Source organism: Protopterus annectens, chromosome 7.part0, assembly GCF_019279795.1.
Source record: "Protopterus annectens isolate FY-2018-M chromosome 7.part0, PAN1.0, whole genome shotgun sequence".
Classification (NCBI taxonomy): domain Eukaryota; kingdom Metazoa; phylum Chordata; order Ceratodontiformes; family Protopteridae; genus Protopterus; species Protopterus annectens.
In genome coordinates, this window is record NC_056739.1 from 910,182,545 (window position 1) to 910,201,994 (window position 19,450).

General features: G+C 38.0%; 1 protein-coding gene across 1 annotated transcript in view; it reads left to right on the top strand.

The window, feature by feature from the left end:
- TMEM266 (transmembrane protein 266) overlaps nt 1-19,450 on the top strand; it is a 795,902-nt gene that overhangs the window by 405,838 nt on the left and 370,614 nt on the right. The window lies entirely within an intron of this gene.

Genomic DNA, 19,450 nt, shown 5'->3' on the forward strand with positions numbered 1-19,450 from the left:
AAGAAAATCCTTCCTTTAGATACTGCAATGCAAAACAATTAGGCTCATCTGAAGTTAGCATGGGCTGATTGTCCTCCTGCAGCATCCAATGGATGAAGATTGTATGGACCAATTTATCACTGTCAGTAAAAATCTTTTAAATGTTTAAATTGCTAGTATTTCAGTAATGTTAATATTATCATGTTGACCCTTTGGCATTAACCTTAACATAATTATATGCTTTAAATTAGATAACTGAGACCTTTCCATTTTTCTATGAAAAAATGTGCAGCTCTAAAACTTTTAAGCTTGTGTCTTTTAGGTAACACCAGCTCAGTGTAATAAAGCCTCTTTGACTTTACCATAATCCTGATAATCAGCCCCCTCTCATGCCTATTAAGGCTTGTCATTTGCCCTCCAGTTAACTGAGTAGATGATATCCTGTCCCAGTCACCTTGGTTCCATCCTTCTTGGTGGGCTTACTGCTTGAAGATTGTAAGATGTACCTCACATCCTTCTCCCAAGTCAGTTGTTTTAACAGTGCACTGTATTTTGGTTCATTATTCACTTAGCCACTGTACTGCGGTGGTGGTGGTCTGGTAGCGTTGTCGCCTTACAGTAAGACATTGTCCTGTTCGATTCTCAGCTAGAGAGTCTTCTGTGTGGAGACATGCGTGAATGGGCGTACCTTCTTTGAAGGTTGTGTGTCAGGGCTGGCAACTCGGCACGTAAAAATCTACTGCCAATCATTAGCGGACCGGAGTTCCACTGTGACAACCCCTAACTGGGAAAAGCTGAAAGACACAACAACAACATTCACTTAGCCACTGTGACCATCCCTTCTGTAGCATTTGCTATGGTCCATAGTAATTGCTGTGCTTTGGCCATCTTCACAGATGGATACACACAGGTCCACAAAAATATTCCCAGCACACCAGAAGACTCATTCTCTTTCTCTTTCTCATTATTTGGGAAATCATGTTTATGTGCCAAAAGGCCTGCATTCTCTACCAGTGTGGAAGATTAACACAGAGGAATCCACCAGCCATAATAAAATGTGCAATTAAATACCAGAACCGCAACAACATCAGTAAAAGAAGACTTTTAATGGTACTTACGTATTATCACAACCACATTCCAACTGCGTTTTCACAGTCCATTCTTATCATGAACACAATTTTCTGCTCCACATATTATCGCAACCATATTAAACCATACTTGTACAGTCCATTCTTATTCTGAACATTTAATTTTCTGCTCTAAATACTTTGCAATGTATATTATTAAACATGTCTGTCGAAATATTACAAGGAACACGGTGACATACTTTGTCATTAAACTGCTTTTTCTATGGATATCTCAAGCAGATTCCAAGTGTATGTTCACAGGGCGGTTTGCTCATGAGTAGTACATTATGTGGTCCAAAAAGATTGACATGTATATTATTGTAGAAATATAAATGCAAACATTAAAAGGAAAGCCGTGATTTGGGGTAATGTTACAATGCTTCTTGTATGGGTGTCCGGGGGCATTTCCATGGGGAACCACAGCCGTAACGCTCATGCTGAATGCATTGGTGCCTGGCACAGAACCACCCAAAGGCGCTGTAGTAAAAAAAAATAATAATTTCTCCTTTTAAACTTTAGCAAATTGCTTGCTACAAATGTAGCAACTGCTACAGTTTATACCCTGTTGCACAGAACAATAAAACACTCAGGTTTTAGTTTTAAAAAATATATATTTTTTTTCTCTTTTAAAGTGTCTCAAACTGCTTGCTACAGTTTATAGCCTGAACAGAGGCACAACAGCTCTCAGGTTTTCTTTATTTATTTTTATTTTTAAACTTTAGTAAACTTCTTCATTTTGGGCGACCACGGTAGTGCAGCGGTTAGCGTTGCCACCTCACAGCAAGAGGTTCTCCGGTTCAATTCTCAGCTGGGATGCCTTCTGTGCGGAGTCTGCATGTCCTCCCTGTGGTTGCGTGGGTTTCCTCCTTGTGCTCTGGTTTCCTCCCACATCCCAAAGACATGCAGTAGGTGGATTGGACACTCTAAATTGGCCCTAGTTGTGAGTGTGTGCATGTGTGTGCCTTCTGTGGAAGGTTGGGCGCTGGGCTGGCAACTCGACACTGTAAAACTCCACTGCCAATCATGAGTGGACGGAAGATCTGCTGTGGTGACCCCTAACCAGGAAAAGCTGAAAGAAGAAGAAGAAGAAGTAAACTTCTACATTTTAGACCACACAGAGAGAAGTACAGTGCTCAGGTTTGATTGAAAGTCGGTACTGCATGAAAGAGTGATCAGTATGATCAGTGACCAATCATGCCCCCTAACACTTTGAGCCCAGGGCAATTGCCAGTCTCACCCAGCCTTAGATACACTGTTGTGATCAAGCACAAAAAAGAAAAATGTCAATAGTATGACATGACATGCTACTCTTTATAAAGTGAAGAGGCTTACAGAGTGTAGAGGCTTGAAACGCATGTTTTGAAGCTTCCTTGTTGTTTTTCCCCTGGCAGAATGTAGGACAAGTTTTACATAAAACCTAATCCACCATTCCAATAGATTAACACTTGTACTACGCTTTACAACCCACGGTAGTGGAAACACTTGGAGCAGAAGACTTGCATGGACGTGATTACAGTATTTACAAAAATGTATTGATAAGTACAAGAAACATTTTGTGTATTCATATTGAATTTGATATTTTTTTATTTTCCAACAAATGCTTTAACACCATCTTTATATGGTTGCATAGTTACAAAGTGTATGTCAGAGACTATAAAGGAATACTCCAAAGTGTGGATAGACAATGACAATGACCTGGAAGGTACTCAACTTACACCTAATGTGCTGTCAGTTTTATGTAGTTGTTTGTGGTAAGGAGTAGTGAATGTGATAAGGAAGAAAGAAAAAGAAGTGGGGAAAGGGAGTAGGACAGGGGACATCTTTACCTCTAGGTACAGATTAAGAAGCATAAAGAAAAAGAAATACCGATTATTAACACCATTACATGTTAAATCGTTTAAAGACATAGAGTCAAACATGATGGTTAATAGGAAGGGGAAAAGGAGAATACAGTATGGACACAAAAACAGAACATAAAATGTGGACTTGGATAAAAGAACAATTGAACATCCCCCTCAAATTAGACCTTTATATTTGTTTAGTCAGGATATAGAGACAGGTACCTAACAAGTGGATCCTGGTGGTGAGGTTAAAGCATGTGTGATTAACGGTATTCATAGCAATGACAGACACATTTGAGGAAATGAATCGGGACAGTGAACATGAAGACCATACTTAAGCTATTAGAGAAAGCTTAACAAAGTACCCCTGAATACAGAAATGATAAGCGATCAAATACAGTTTTATCCAGCAGTTAGTTACAAAAAAAAAAAATAATAATAATAATAACAGAAAATAAAGATGATAACTAAAATACATGACATGGCTGAGAATGTAAATGAGGGTAAGACAAGCCAAAAAGGAAAGGTTGAAAGAGGAAAATTAAAAAGCTGAAAGTGTAGACCAAAGAGAAAAATGTAATCATGCAAATTACTTCAATATGTAAAAAGGGAACTAAAAGAAAAAAAAAGCTAAGTAGCCCATCAGAGGATAGATTTAATGTTAAAAGGAAAGGATATAAATGGTAGCATAATTAAGTCATTGGATAGTGAAAAACAAAAAAGTGGACAATGGAAACATTCTGCTGATCAGTCAAGATCACTAATAGCACTCTCTGTTCTCTAAGATGTCTAAAGCTCCATGACCTGGTGCAAATATGTGAGAAACTTAGATTTGATAAATATAGTTATATGGACATATTTGTAATGGCAGGTACTAATGCATTAAAGTTGATTCCACTGGAACACATATATACAGTTATGTATCTATAACTTATACTTACATGGATCTGAATGGAGAAATAATTAAATCTGCAAGAAAGGGAGAATAGTACTGCTGAAACTTGAAGTCATCTTCAGGTCTTGGTGAGTACCTTCACGTGGTGGACCTCGTTTTCACAAAATATCTCCAAGATGACACTAATATACAGGCTGAATTTCTTATAGCATATATCATGGTGAGATGTAGGTTAAAAATAAAGGCATCTGGGTGCACAAGAATCGGGGGGGGGGGGGAGGAAACAATTCTGGTGTGCACAGTAGTGCCAGGAATGAAACAATGGTAGTATAGAATCCTCAAGACATGAAAACATTCCCACAATGGGATTAGCCAGGCTCAGGGGAAAATGGCTCCCAAGTTGCAGAAGTAGTAGTCCACAAAAATCACAAAAACTGATAGGTCAAAAAATAGCCATTAAGATGATAGAGTGGACTATTGAGGATAAAGAAGAAATTATGTATTGTTACTAATATTCAAGAAGTCCAGAATTTCTAAATATAAGATATTCAAATGATTAAGAGATAAATTAGAGGAAAGAAAAATACTTGCAAAAGAAAAACTCTCAAAAGTTTCAAATAAAAATATATGTCCATTAGTACAACAGATTCATGAAAAGTGTTACATAGACAAAGAAACTTTGGGTTGTCTGGAAAAAGAAGCAACTGAAAAAATGAAAAAATATAAAAAACAAAGCCCAGAGATTTTTGAAAGGTAGAACAAACAAAGAAGGACACGGGAAAGAAAAAGAAATCTGATATGGTGCAATATTTATGCAAAGGAGAAAGAATAAATTAATCAATACAAAAAGCAACTGCAATGATCTGAAGAGAAATAGAGGCAAAAGAACCCAGATAGGGGAAATTTCACAGTACAAAAAATAAGAACACAATGGGGGAATGTAGAACAGAAGATTAGTAAGACAAGAGTTAAACAAATAGAAACTAAAGTTATGGAATACCTGCAAAGTGAAAGATTTAGTGTAGAAAGTCTAACACAGGTTATATCACAGCATGATGGAACAATGAGTTCCCAAATTTAGGAGAAAAAGGTGGAGCGGAAGACATATGAAGAAGAAATATGGATGTGGGAAAGAAAACTAGATTTGATATGGTGCAATAGTTATGCAAAGGAGAAAGCAAAACTAACCGATACAAAAAAGGCAGCACGAAAGAACGAGAAATATCTAATCGCTTGCCACATGATGATCCTCTGGAGATGTCAGTAGGAAACCAATACAAAAGTTCAGTTGGAGTTGCACAGCTATGGAAGGAGCAGGAAACAGTGGCATCTCTGAAGCAGGCAATATTGTGGAGTGAGGGGCCAAAGATTTTCCATATGAAGGTGCAACAGGTGATGCAGGATGCAGAGGAAGAGGATATGTCACAGGAAGATTTTCTGGAACTTTCTGCAGAATGCTCACAGGAAACAGAGATCAACAAATGTGCCATCAGTTTAGAAGAAAATAATCTAAGGGAAGAGCTGCTTGATTTAATACAGATAGATAGACATATTAAGATTGATGAAAAAAATAGACTACAGAAAGTAAGTAAGACTCAAAATGTTAGATGTCTGATAAAACAGATTAACATAATAATCAAGACAACTATCACAAAATCATGAGATATAACAGAAGTAGATAGGATATATTATTGTGCATTTAAACTAATAACAGATAAAGCCCTACCACAAAAATACATAGTAAGGGAAAGGAAGGAAGCATCAAATACAGAAAACTAAGACAAAATGGAGACAATTAGGACAAGAAGTGTCACTGTTAGAAGAATATAGAAGAGGGAAAAAATCATCAAAAATACTCAGAAATACATGATAAAAGCAATGCAGTGTCAGAACAGACCAAGATTTATCATACACTGCTGCAAATAATACATTTAAAGATAACAGCACAGGCAGAAAAGCAAAGAAAATATGCAGATAAATATAAAGGAAAAGTATAAAATAAGCAATTCATTGATGACCCAGAAAAGCTGTATAGAGAACTGGGAAACAAATCAAGAGGAATAGGAACACCACAGAAAAAAAGAAGAAACAGACACATTTTAGAGAAATATTTATCAAGACACTGTAGAACATAACAAAGATGCTGAAAGAATAGAAAAATTAAAAGAAACAGTAAGGAATCCAACTGTACAGGATGTGAAATAGGATGAAGTAATAGCCACAGAAATTGAAATAAAATTAAGAAAAGCTCCTAAGTCATTTAGAAGATAACTCAATCATGGCAATAGAGCAAACGGGTAACAAAAGAAAGCTATATGCAACAAAGGATTATTTGCTGCTAAATAAAGCCATAATAGAGAATTGTAAAATGGGGAAGAATTTAAGTATGGCATGGATAGACCACAAAAAAGCATTTGACAGCATCCCCCATTAATAGATATAGGAGTGCTTACAGATGTACAAGATACATCTTACCTTGATCATGTATATTACAGTGGCCATAAAACAGTGACAAACCATGTTGCAATTAAGCCATGACAAAGGGTAAATTATTATCCCAGGGATAGACATTCAAAGGGGGCTATTCCAGGGTGATTCTTTGTCTTGCCCTTAATCCATTAAACTATTTTCTTAATAGACTAGGTCTTGGTTACAGTTTGACTCCCGGAAAACGACCTTGCTTAATGATTTCCCATCTACTTTTTATGGAAGATTTAAAACTGTATAGTTCATCATATGAGGAGTTGACAGTACAACTGCAAGTGGGTAAAACTTTCTCAGATCATATAAGAATGACATTTGGTCTTGGTAAATGTGCAAGGCAATGTTTAAATCAGAAAGTTATCTAAGAACAGGAAACAATATATAAATGTTTGGGAATTGATGAAGGATTGGCAATAAAGCTTGAACAAATGGGAATAAAACTTAGTAAGTAACACTGCAGAAGACTAAAACTTACATTGAAAACGGCCTTGACATCAAGAAAAATCCAAGCTATAAACCAGTTTGCTGTTCTAGTTTGAACTTACAGTTTTGGTATGACTAACTGACACTAGATCAGTTGGACAGTAAAGCAATAAAAATGCTTCACTCTTATCAAATGATTTATAAAAATCAGTGTATACCAAGACTATATATCCTTTGCGCTGAAGGAGCTCTGGGCCTCCTTAAAATTGATTATATGTATAGATCTACAATCGTGGGACTCCATATGTATCTGCTGACCTCATCAGATCCAAACACAGTGAAAGTTTTACAACATGAGGAGAGGATGTCTAAGATGACCTCTCTGAGTAGTTTAGTAGAAGCATTCAGTTGGCAAGCAGGAATGGAAGTAGACAAAAATCAGACAGCAACTGAATTCTCCCCCCCCCCCAAAAAAAAGAATATAAGGAGAAGGATCAGATGAGAAGGAAAAAAGTGGAAAAGCCATAAATATAGTGGCAAGTATAGAGCTCTATCTCTTGGAACAACCTTGCGTTGATCAGGATTTGACACAGGAATGGCTAAGAAGAGGTTGATAATGACAGCGCAGGGTAGTAGACTATGTACACTCTGGTTTACAAAGTCCATTGAACATGTGGGAGAAACAGACAACTGTAGGTTCTGTAAAAAAAAAAGAATTTGAAGCAGTCACACACCTTATTGGTAGGTGTGATATACTCATGGCATAGGCTTGAATACAATAAAGTGATAAGATTGTTGCACTGGGGACTGTGCAAACACTACAACAGAGAACTAGATGAGCAGCATTGGAAACGTGAACCACAAAGCATTATAGAGAATGATAAAGTGTGCATCACATGGGATCATCCATTACCAACAATTCAAAAACTATATGTGAGAAAATCAGCTATAGTTGTACATGAAAAAAGACAAAAATAGCATTGATCATTGAAAATGCTACACCCAGTGACTACAGTGTCTCATGTACAGAGAGAGCCACAAAGTTGTAAAATATCAGGATTTGCAGGCATTAACAAGAGTAATGTGGTAGATAGATACCCAGATGGTTCCAATAGTAGTAGAAGCAATGAGTCCAATAAAGAAACATCTCCATTCTTATTTAGATATGCTATCAATACATTAAAGTCCATATGAATTGCAGGAGGAGTCAGTTTTGGGCACATTGCAAGTGCTACAAAAAGCACTTTTGGCTAACATCAAAGATTGAAACAATACTAATTTCATGAACTTCAGTTGTACCCTTACTTAGGAATGGGATCCATTCCCATCATGGTATTAGAAACACAAATGTTTTGGAAAAATTAAACTGTAAGAAGCTTAGATTTGATAAATATAGTTATATGGACATATTTGCAATAGCAGTTACTAATGAATTAAAGTGGATTCTACTGGAGCATATATGTACAGCTATACTGTTTAAAAAAAATCAAAGTCACATTATATGAAATTCAACCACACCTAGCTTTTTAGATTATCTACTGACAAAGGCAAAATTTTTAACACGTGGCTCAGATAGATGAGCTATTTCAAGAGCTTTGACATCAAAAGCAAGTGGGAGGAACTGATAATGTCTTTTGACATGTTTGAATATGACAAGATCCACTTTAGTCTAAGAGGGCATAAAACGTTACAGAAGTTATTAGAATAACCTGGGTCTTCCAAGATTGCTGTACACTGGTCAACAGCTTAATTTAATATCTCCCAGTGTGAAAAAAGAAACAGAGATAGCGGTCAGTAGCTCTGCCAGATTAAGTAAATTTGGTTTCTGGCTAGTAACCACACTGCCAGGATGCCAGCAAAGAAGAAGAAATTTATAGAACCTGAAAGAAAATCAACTAGAAAAGGTGAGGAGAAAACATTGATGGCATAGAATCCTTCAGCTGTCCAGCAAAAAGCTGTTCAAGCTCCAGCTTTTGTGTAAGACATGACTTCTAGTAACCTAGAGGAAAAATAAGTCAAATGTGCTCACAGCTAATTAAAATAAATGAAACACTGAAGAAGTATATCAACTTAAATAACAAAAGGCTGGAAAAAAATGGAAAAAGGTTTAAACATATTCAGATTTATAGGTTCATAGGTTCATAGGTTGCTACTAGGCTATTGGCCCTAGGGCCTATACAAGCCTAGCCATAACAATTCCCTGGCTATTTCTTTCCACAATATTTACTTCCCTGGACCCCTGTCTAGCAGGGCGACTGACATGATTCCAGGGTGAATTTCCTATCTCCCATCCAGTCGTCAAGGTTTCTTTAGAAGAGGGCCAAAGAAGTGCTCTGCTTGACATGTATGGGCAGTCTATTCCAGAGTCTGGGAAGTCTCTGGGTCAGGAACCTATCCCTCCAGCATGTTTTGTTCATTGTGATGACAAGGTTTAGATCCCTGGAGCATGTGGCTGTGAGGGATTGGGATTTCTTTAAGTGTAGCATGTTCCAACAGCTCTGGGTTTGACATGGCCTTGTATGTTAAGCAGAGATCGCCTCTGAGTAGACGATATGCGACAGAGTATAGCTGGAGTTGTTTTAAATGGTCAGCATAGGGCATCTGCTTTAAGCCTGTGATTCTTTTAGTGAGGTATTTCTGTGGCCTTTCCTGTTGCAGATGTCTTGAGAGTTACATACCAAATGGAGCCTTGTATTCTAGAATGGGTCTAATGAGGGATGAGTACAGTGGGACAATGAGCTCTTTTTTCCCTGGATGAAAAGCCCTTAGTGATGAGGTGTGCCACACAGAAGGATTTCCTGACTGTTGTGGCAATGTGGTTATTAAAGGTGAGACCACTGTCCACCTGTGTCCCTAAGTCTGTTATCACACTTTCAGTGTTTAGTGTACCGCCACCTATGTGGTAATTCATGGGTACATCACCTATGTGGTAATTCATGGGTACATATTTTTTCCCAAAGGGGATAACTATACATTTTTTGGCATTGAGCTTGAGCCCATGGCTTTGGCACCAAGCATCTGTTTCAGTAAGGCCCTTTTGTGGAATATCCACATCATTTGGGGATTCAATAATGGCTTCCAGTTTGCAGTCATCTGTGAACTTTGTTAGCCAGAGTCTCTCAGTGTTGGCCTGTACTTCAGAGAAGTAGATGCCAAACAAGAGCGGTCCAAGGAATGAACCCTGAGGTGCTCCACTTTTCACTTGTCTGGAGCTGGATTTGGAGTCGGCTACTTTTACAGTGTGGGTTCTGTCAGTAAGCCAGTTGGCAACCCATCGAGTGATGCAGGGATTAATGCCCAGCTTAGTAAGTTTATCTATGATTCCAGAGTGGGGGATGGTGTCAAAGACCTTGGTGAGGTCCAGATAGGCTGTGTGGACTGCCTTACCCTCATCCACAGCTCTGGAGACTGATTCAAAGAAGTCAATCAGGTTCAGGAGACAAGATCGGTCCTTCACAAACCCAAACTGGGTGAAGGTTACCGATGTCTTTGTTTATAAGTTTCATGATAATGCATTCCATGGCCTTGCAGATCAGGCTCGTCAGACTGATGGGGCAGTAGTTCCCAGGATCCAAGGTGGATCCCCCCTTGTGGAGTGGGATAACTGCAGCTGTGTGCCACTCAGTGGGCATGAAGCCTGAGGTGAGGCTATGATTAAACATGACACTTAGGTGAGGTGCCAGTTCATTTTGCAGTTCATGTAGTACACAGCCCGGGATGTTGTCTGGTCCCATGGATGCTGTAATCTTAGCTTTGGAGAGTGCGTTTTTTTTACTTGTGTGGCCATTATTACTGGAATTTGGCAATCTTTGGGTATTGAGATGGGCCCTTTAGGGGGTGAGAGGGGATGAAGTTGGCACTGAATTGATCTGCCAGAATATTGGCAATATCCTTGGGATCAGTATATTCAGTGCCATTCTGTTGTAGCTCAGAGCAGATCTGAGCATTGCCATTTAGATTCTTGACATAGCTATAGAATGTCTTGTGGTTGTCTTTGGAATCTTTGGCAATTTTATTTTCATAACTAGCTTTGGAGGATTTTATGAGGGATCTCAATGTCTTACTGAAGCTGGTAAGGGAGTTTTTTGTATCCTGGGATTTTCCTCTTTTTTGCAACAGTTTCTTCCTTTGGTTGTAAAGTTTGTTTATGGCAGGGGACCACCAGATTGGCTTCCTTTTTTTGGAGAAGAGCATCTTGGTTCTATTTGGGATGGCACAATTCATGCACGAGTGGATGTGCTCGCACAGTGCCTTAGTGTAAGATTCAGCAGTTGAACTTTCATTACCTGTCTGCATGGGTGTCATGAAGTTTGTCACTTCTGATTTGAGTAGCATAAAGTTGGCTTTGGAGAATTTTTTTTATGGAGGTTTCCTTACTGGGGTGGGGGTGGGGGAGGGATGTGGATGTCAAGGGTGATTAGCTTATGGTCAGGCCTGACCAACGAGGGGGTGACCATAGGTGTGGAGCATCAACTTCCCATGTTGGTAATGACCATGTCTAGGATATTGGAGCCCCTGGTTGGACTATGGATTAGTTGATCTAGGGCATTGGAATTTATGAATTACAAGAACCATTGGGCAAAGGTGTTGGTATATGAGTAGTTTTCCCAGTTAATGGCAGGGTAGTTGAAATCACCCAGTATTAGGGTGTTTGGTTGTATCTTAATATTTTCCAGCATGTTTAGAAAGGTGCAGTGAAAATCTTGGGGCATGGTGGGGGATCTGTAGCAAGCTACAATTTGGATTGCAGTCTTACCTAGTGTTAGTTTCACCTGGAGAATTTCAGATGCATTGTGTTGGGCAACTAGCCTTGTGGTGTGAATATCCTTGGTGAATATGGACACTCCTCCAACTTTAGTGTTTCGGTCCTGGTTTGCTGGCCGAAAAGTGTGGTAAGAGTTGTAGCCTGGTATTCCAGGGGTGCCCTTTGGAGCCTTGAACCAGGTCTTAGTTACTGCACAGATATCGATATTCTCCATTTTTAGGAGTGCCTCGAGAGAGTGCATTTTGAGGTTTAGACTTCTAGCATTGAGTAGCATTACCTTCAGATTTTCCATGTTTGTACCTGTTATGGTGGTGGTTTTGTCCTTTGACCTTTGCCTAAAAAAGGCACTATAGGGAGGGCAAGAGCCTTAGCCAGTAACCTGAATCCCAGTGGCGACAGGTGCAGACCATCTCTGGGAAAGCATGGTGGTCTGTCAAACATGTCATCCCAGGCAGACAAATACTGGATCCCCTTTGAATGACACCAGAAGCTTAGCCAATTGTTGAAGTAAATAATGCTACTCAGGACTAGGGTCATACCTGCCTGGGCCATGTGATCCAAGAGCTCTTCCATGTCTCTTTTCATGTAGTCCAGGGAGGTATGTCTCAAGTCATTCACTGCAACATGGACAATGACAGAGTCATATTTGTATTTGTTGTGGAGTGACTTGAGTGCATGCGTTATATGGTGGATCCTGGCACCTGACAGGCAGCTGACTGTAATTTTCTCCTTGTTCAGCCTGGTGAGTGGGGCATCAGTGTGTCTGACTATAGAGTCACCTATGACTAAAGTGTTGGATATGTTTTCTTGCCTTAAGGGCTGTTGCTGGGTGGCACACAGGTATTGTGAGCTATGTGACACTTTGGTTGTGATTGGTGTTTGTTTGCATTTCAGCTTTGGAGGTCCTTGTTGCTTGGGCAGGTTACTTTTAAGGGCCTTTGCATATAGGGTTTAGAGTTGCTCTGTGAGGGTGTTGGTGGTGTGGGTTTAGAAGGGCTATGTGTTGCATGAGGTGTAGTGCAGGTGTTAACCTTCTCCTCTTGACTGTCTAGCACAATCTTGGGTGGAGAGAGCTTTGCTTCCAGTTTGGCTATGTAAGTGCATCTCTCACAGGTTGTAGTGTTGGGTGGTAGGAGGAGAAGGTTATCTGTGTACATGAGGCAATTGCTGCATTGCCCCAGTATGCCCAGATTTACCAGGTGGACAGGAGAAATTACCGGAAGCTGACCCTTGGACATGCCTGGTTTGGAACTTTATTTTGTAAAGTACAAGAGCTCTTTTCCCTTACTTTGCAATTACAGGCTGTTTAGTGCCTACAATTAAGTTCTCCTTATTAACAAGGAGAGTTGAGTGCTTGTATCAGTTTAAGGCTTCCTAGTGCTTTCCAGCAACTTTCAGAGCAACTACTAGTCACAGGGATGCTTAAAGGTAAAATAAAAAAAAATGGTTTATCCTAAACACTGCAGTGTGGACCAGAGGAGTTAGATGTGAAAGTAGGTAACTTTAGTTTTACCTGTCTAAAAAGTTAAGTTTTAGTGGAGTGTCACTATTTTTAAAACACCAAGATAGATTGAAAGGGGTGGTCACTTTTGTATCCTGGTACTATGGAATACAGTAGGATGGCCAATAAATTTAAATAGTTAAAGGTGAGTGATTTCACAAAATGCTAATTTTGCGCTTATACAACCCAGTAAAAGCAGAGAGGAAATGAGATATATGCTCAAATTAACATAAAGGGCAGGCAACTAGAAAGACAGTGGTGTTTAATAACACAACAGTAACCGGGTGAGAGGGTTCGGAAAAAAAATTCTGCCTGACTCACAAGAAACAGAGGTCTCTTTTCAAGTTTTAATATGTAGTTAAAAGCAGAATACAAGTAAAAAACAAAGTAAAGAAAACAATAATTTTTTATGCAGAGCTGGCTTAGGGGGAAATTCAAAAGAGTATGTTCAACAAAAACTGAGCCAGGTAAGCTGGGATTTTATGAGTAGAGCAGTGGAAGCATTTGCATTCCGTGATTAAAATGGAAGGGTTCCTCTGACAAATTGTGTTTGAACAGAGGAACCAATTAAGGGTATCCTCTTTCGCATTTATTTGTTTTATATTTAGAGCCATTGACAAAGAAAATAAGGGGCTCAGAAATACAAGCATATAATTGGTGTGGTAATTGCAGGTGATATTTTGTACCAGATAAATCCAGAAAATGACATTTCAGTGTTGTGGAGCATGTTGCGACAGTTTCAAACCCTTTTGAAATATAAAATTAATGAAGATAAAACAAAGGCTTTAGCTGTAAAGCATGTACCTACATACAAACTGGTTCAGCAATCCTCACATTTATTGGGACATGATAAGATGAAGTATTTAGGAGTATGGATTAAAAAGGTTGCTGTTATGGCAGCTAAGGATATGTGGGAAGAGATTAAACAAAAGATAATACAAAAACTGAGAACCTGGAAACTTCAATTTATAGGTACAGATAGTAAGATACATGAACAGAAAATATTTTAGTCTCTTTAGTCTTGTATGTGAGTCAGGCATATTTTTATCAACCAGAAGAGAAGTTATGATAATAATAAAGAATTGAAGGAATTTATCTGTCAGAGAAAGAAAGCAAGAGTTAAGAGGGTTACATTGATCCTTCTAACAGAACAAGGTGGATTAGCTTTGCCTGATTTAAAGGGATATTTTAGAGCTACACAATTAATCTCATATACATAACACAAGCAGGTTGTTATAATTCAAAGTGGAAAGGGATGATGAAGATGAAGTAGTGGGAAAGCTCAATAAATAGTGAGACAGTGGGATTCTGGATTCATATCCTTAGGAACAATAATAACCGTACAGAATAAATACGCATAAAGTATTCTAAGAACTAAGCCAGTACAAGAATGAAAAAAAGGAGAGTTTGCCAATCTGGATGTGTGCAAGTAGAGGTACAGGAAATAGTTAAGAGGGGGTTGAAATTTGCTGGAGAAACCTGGCAAAGGAACCAAGATATTGAGAGCAGCAAATAACTCAAGCAGGAAGGGTAATAGATTGGGATGAGAAAATATTTGGATTGCAGGCTATTGACTGCCTTCCTTACCAGGGCTTGATCTCAGAGTACAGGGAAAGAGAAAGGGATGGGGGGGGTTTAGGTGAAAGCCCTGCTCTGGTATAGTTTTAGTTGAATCTAGAACAGAAGCAGCTGTTAAAAAAAGGATAATTAGTATGGCATATAAAATATTGCATGATAACTGTAAAAATCAGAGAAGGTTAGAAAAGATTGGGAAGAGACACTGGAAAAACAGTTTACAAGAAAATGATGGGAAGACATATGCATGGCTCCCAATTAGGCATCCAAGTCCAGAAGGTTTAGACCTTTGCTTGGAAGTGTTTGCACAGGTATTTTTATACCCTGGGCAGACTTCAAATAATTTTTCTTCAGGTAGATAGCAAATGTTGGAGTTGTGATGGAGAAGAAAGAGGTAAATGGGAACATATGTTTTGGGAGTGTAATGAGTTGGCAGATTTTAAAAATTCCATTCTCTATCAGAAATAATGGGTGAACAAATGGCTGTAAGTAAGGAAATGATTCTTTTGAGCTGGGATACAGGATCTGAATTGCCTAGAAACAGTAAGATCTTAAGTTTAATTCTGTTGGCTGCCAAAAAAAGTAAGGACTAGAAAATGGAAATCTAAGTCCACATCAACTGCATATGAGGTATTGAACATTATAAATGAGTAAAAGAACTGAAAGAGGGATCTTTAGAAAAGGGAAGGAGCAAATTACTTAGAAATAAATGGAAATTGTGGGAACAATACATGCAGGATAATGTTCAGGAGGTGGAGGAGTGAGATTTAGGGAAGGCAGGAATTAAGCAATTTTTGGTAATGTTGTTCTCATGATACTGGCAAAGAAAATATATGTGGTGTATATTGTATTTAACTGGAAAAATGTTAAATTGTTTGTTTTTGTTTTTGTTAATATATGTTAGCCTATATCTTAAGTGACCCGGATATCACTTCTGTGGCTCTGCTCGACAGTGGCACATGAAAATAATTTTCTTGGGTGGCGAAAGCCAGGGTACCTTTTGGCTAGGCTTATATAGGCCCTAGGGCCAATAACCTAGTACCTACCTATGAACCTATAAAGGTGTTTAAAAAGTGAGACAACAAACAGAGGGGACTCTGCTTCTCATTCTTCTGGTAATAAAGCTCATTAAGAGGCTTTGCCAGTGAAACCTTTATCAATATTACAAAAGAAAATGCTTGTGAGACAGAAAAAAAGCACAGGAGTTGACTAGAAGGATTGGGAGTTCCTTTCACTTGAACCAGAGTTTGTGGTTGGAGATGGAGATGAACAGAAAGAAGACCAGCAACACTGAAATTACTGAATAAATGTGAGCTTACAAAGCATCATTAACATCTTTGAAAATATGGCTTTGCAAGAAAAAAGGGGAAAGATTGGACTGTTGCTGACCTTGTTAGACTTATGAGGGACTGAACCCCACTTCATGTCATGTATGTTTGCAAGGACACTAACAGGAAAGGAAAAGAGGGAAAAAACTAAGTAAAACTACTTTTGTTCTTAACAGTATTTGCTTAAACATTGCATGGTACAAATTGCATGTTATATAGTAAAGCGTTTTCAGTTATTCCTGTATGTGATAAAGATACTGAAGTAATCAAGTGCCTTCTTTTCTTATTCTTTTTTAGGTTTAAAAAATGTAGGCATTACATTGTAAAAAGAGAAGGAAGAAAGTCTTGACAAAACCATGTTTAAGTTAATATGCTGTCATCTTGGGTTGTTGAGGTGGGGGGTGGAAAGTAAAAGTGTACCAATTATAATATATGTAGAGCTGATATGTTTTCTCTTTCTTTTGCATAGGTGAATGCATGGATTAAGGCTCTTGTCTAAATCTAATAGCAAGTTTTTTGTGTAATCAAGTAAATAAGAGAACACTCAATGTAATAATAAATTTTCCTTTCCAAAAAAATGTTCAATTTCAGAAGTTTGTAGCTGAGGGCAGATGTACATTTTATTCTTAGGTTTATATGGAGACAAACTGCAATAAAATCCAAAGCACTTTTTTAATGCTAAAAGTGAATGTTTTCTGAAAACATACATCTGGGAGGGAAATAAAGAATACTAGGAGCATAGGTTGTAATAGCATCTTAGCATGGATAAGCATAATTTTAGGTTAGATTTTGCCTGTGTGTGAATCTGTCAGTTTAGGACAATTAATTATTCCTATCAGGAGGGTTAAACTTCAATATTTGAAGATGTACATAGATTTCTTGTGTTGGCTTTAAGGCAATATTTTTTGATGGGGTTATGTTTCTGTCTGATAGTTTTCATTAAAACAAAAAGTATTGTAAAATGTGACACAGGGTCAAATGGAGATGACAAGAAATGATTGTATAAAAGATCAAATCGCCAAACATTAGTGGGTGCATGTAACACAAAAACTGGAAATAGACCTTTAAAAAAGCTGACCTATATAACAGGAAAGAATGATAACTTTGTATCATAATGGCTAACCTAAACATTATTTTGGAATGCAAATAGCCTCACAGATGTAGACAAAAAGGAATGAGTATTGGAGTATATTACGAAATGCAGATTCTAAATAGCAATGCTACAGGAAACACACTTGGAAAGAAACGAGTATGTGAAATTTATAAGGAAAGTATTTCAGGAGGGATATTCAGCAGAATAGCAGGGACAAAAGAAAAGGGGAATACTTATACTAATTTATACAGGAGCTCCAATAGTGATAGAAGAAGGGAAAATAATCATGGTAGATTTGTGGTAGGAAGGTGCTGCTGGCAGGGGAGGAGGATTACACTGGCATGTATTTATAGTCCACCTAAAATCATATTATAGAGCTTAAGACAATGTTGGAAGAAAAAAAAATCAGCTTTCTGCAAGGAATATTACTTATAGGTGGGGTCTGGAACTTGATTTGCAACAGTGAGGATATATCTGGAGGACCTAGAAGGAAACATATAACAAAATGGTAAATTTCTGAAGACATTTATGAAAATATTTGGTATGGAAGATGTGAATTTAGTGGTAGGAACTTAAGGAGAATTTGTGTATTATTCACCAAGGTACAATAACTGGACTAGACTAGACAGAAATTATATTCACAGGAATGTGCACATTTAATTGAAAGCCTCAATACACATCCAATAACTTATTCAGATCATGCACCAATAACAGCTAAGATAAAAATGCAGGGTAAGGAAGTAAAAATGAGACAATGATGTTTCCCTGCCTACTTGTTAAAAAGAAAGGAGTTTAAGGAATGGGTGGAGGAAATTATCTGAGAGTTATTACTGAAGGTAGAAATTTCTTCAGAAGTCATAGCTAGTGAGTAGGATAAAATTAAGTAGTAGTTTAGGAATAAGGTAGAAATAAAAGAAAAGAATATGGCTAAGAAGCAACAAGAATTATTTAGAGGGGCTGACAGATTTTAAAGTATTGCAGAATAAGGAGAATCTCACAGAACAAGAAGAGACTCAATTGCAGAGTGCCAAAAAGAAAATAAGGGAGTATCCGGATGGTATGCATGACTTCATAAATCCAGAGCACAAATACTTGTAGCACATCTTAGAAAGTGGAAGGGGTTGTCGCCAAACATAGGAAGTTTATAACAAAAAAATAACCAGAGATCCTGTAAAGGTATTAGAGATATTTCAGAAATTTTATGAAAATTAATATGAAGTAGAGAAATGTGAAAAATCAATGAAGACCACAAATGGAAATATTTATAGAAGTTTGCCAAGGTTAGAGGTAGCTAAAGTACAACAATTAACAGTTAAGTTGGGGAGATGAGATAAAAACAATGATGTGCAATTGGTCTGCGGGAATTTCTGCAATAATGGTTGCTATTCCTATGGAAGTTTGGAAGCTAGGAGGGAAGAACGTGATAAAGATCTGAAAGGTTTTGTTTAACAGTACTGTAAAAGGAGGGGAAACACCGAGATCCTGAAAGAAATCTGTGGTGGCTGTAATATCTAAAGACAGTAAAGATCCATCAGACCAAGCTTCATATAAGCCCATTTCAATTTTGAACCATGATTATAAAGTGTTTATGTTTATAATGGCTAAAAGAATGGCAAAGATGTTGCCAAAATTGATAGATAAAAATCTGTGTATTTTGTGGAGGTAAGGGGGAATTCTGTGTGAAACACCAGCACTCATAGAACCTAGAACAGAGGCTGCTGTTAAAAAAGACATAATCAGTAGGGCATATAAAATATTACAGGACAACTATAGGAATCAATGACATATAAAATATTACATGATAACTGTAAGAGTCAATCAGAGGAGGTTAGAAAGGATTGGGAAGAGAGACTGGATAAGTAATTCACAAAAAAAAAAAAAAAAAAAAAAAACACTGGGAGGCTGTATGTATGGCTCCCAAATATGTAACACAGTCTAAAAGATTTAAGATCTTTACTTGCATGTAAGCCACGGTGGTACAGCAGTAGTTTTGTTGCCTCACAGCAAGAGGTTCTCCTGTTCGATTCTCGGCTGGAGTGCCTTCTGTGTGGAGTCTGCATGTCCTCCCCATGGTAGTGGCCTCTGAAAGACATGAGTGAATGGACATGCCTTCGCTGAAGGTTGGGCATTGGGCTGGCAACTCAGCACCATAAAAATCTACTGCCAATCATTAGCGGACCGGAGTTCCGCTGTGGCGACCCCAAACTGGGAAAAGCCGAAAAGACAAACAACAACTTGGAAGTGTTTGCAGAGGTATTTTTATACCCTAAGCAGACTGAAAATAATTTTTCCTCAGGTAGATTGCAGATGTTGGAGGTGTGATGGGTTAGAAAGAGGTATTGGGAACATATTTTTGGGAGTGTAATTAGGTGTCAGGAAATTATTTTTTCAGCTGTGATACAGAATTGGAATTGTCTAGATACAGTAAGGCTTTGCTGA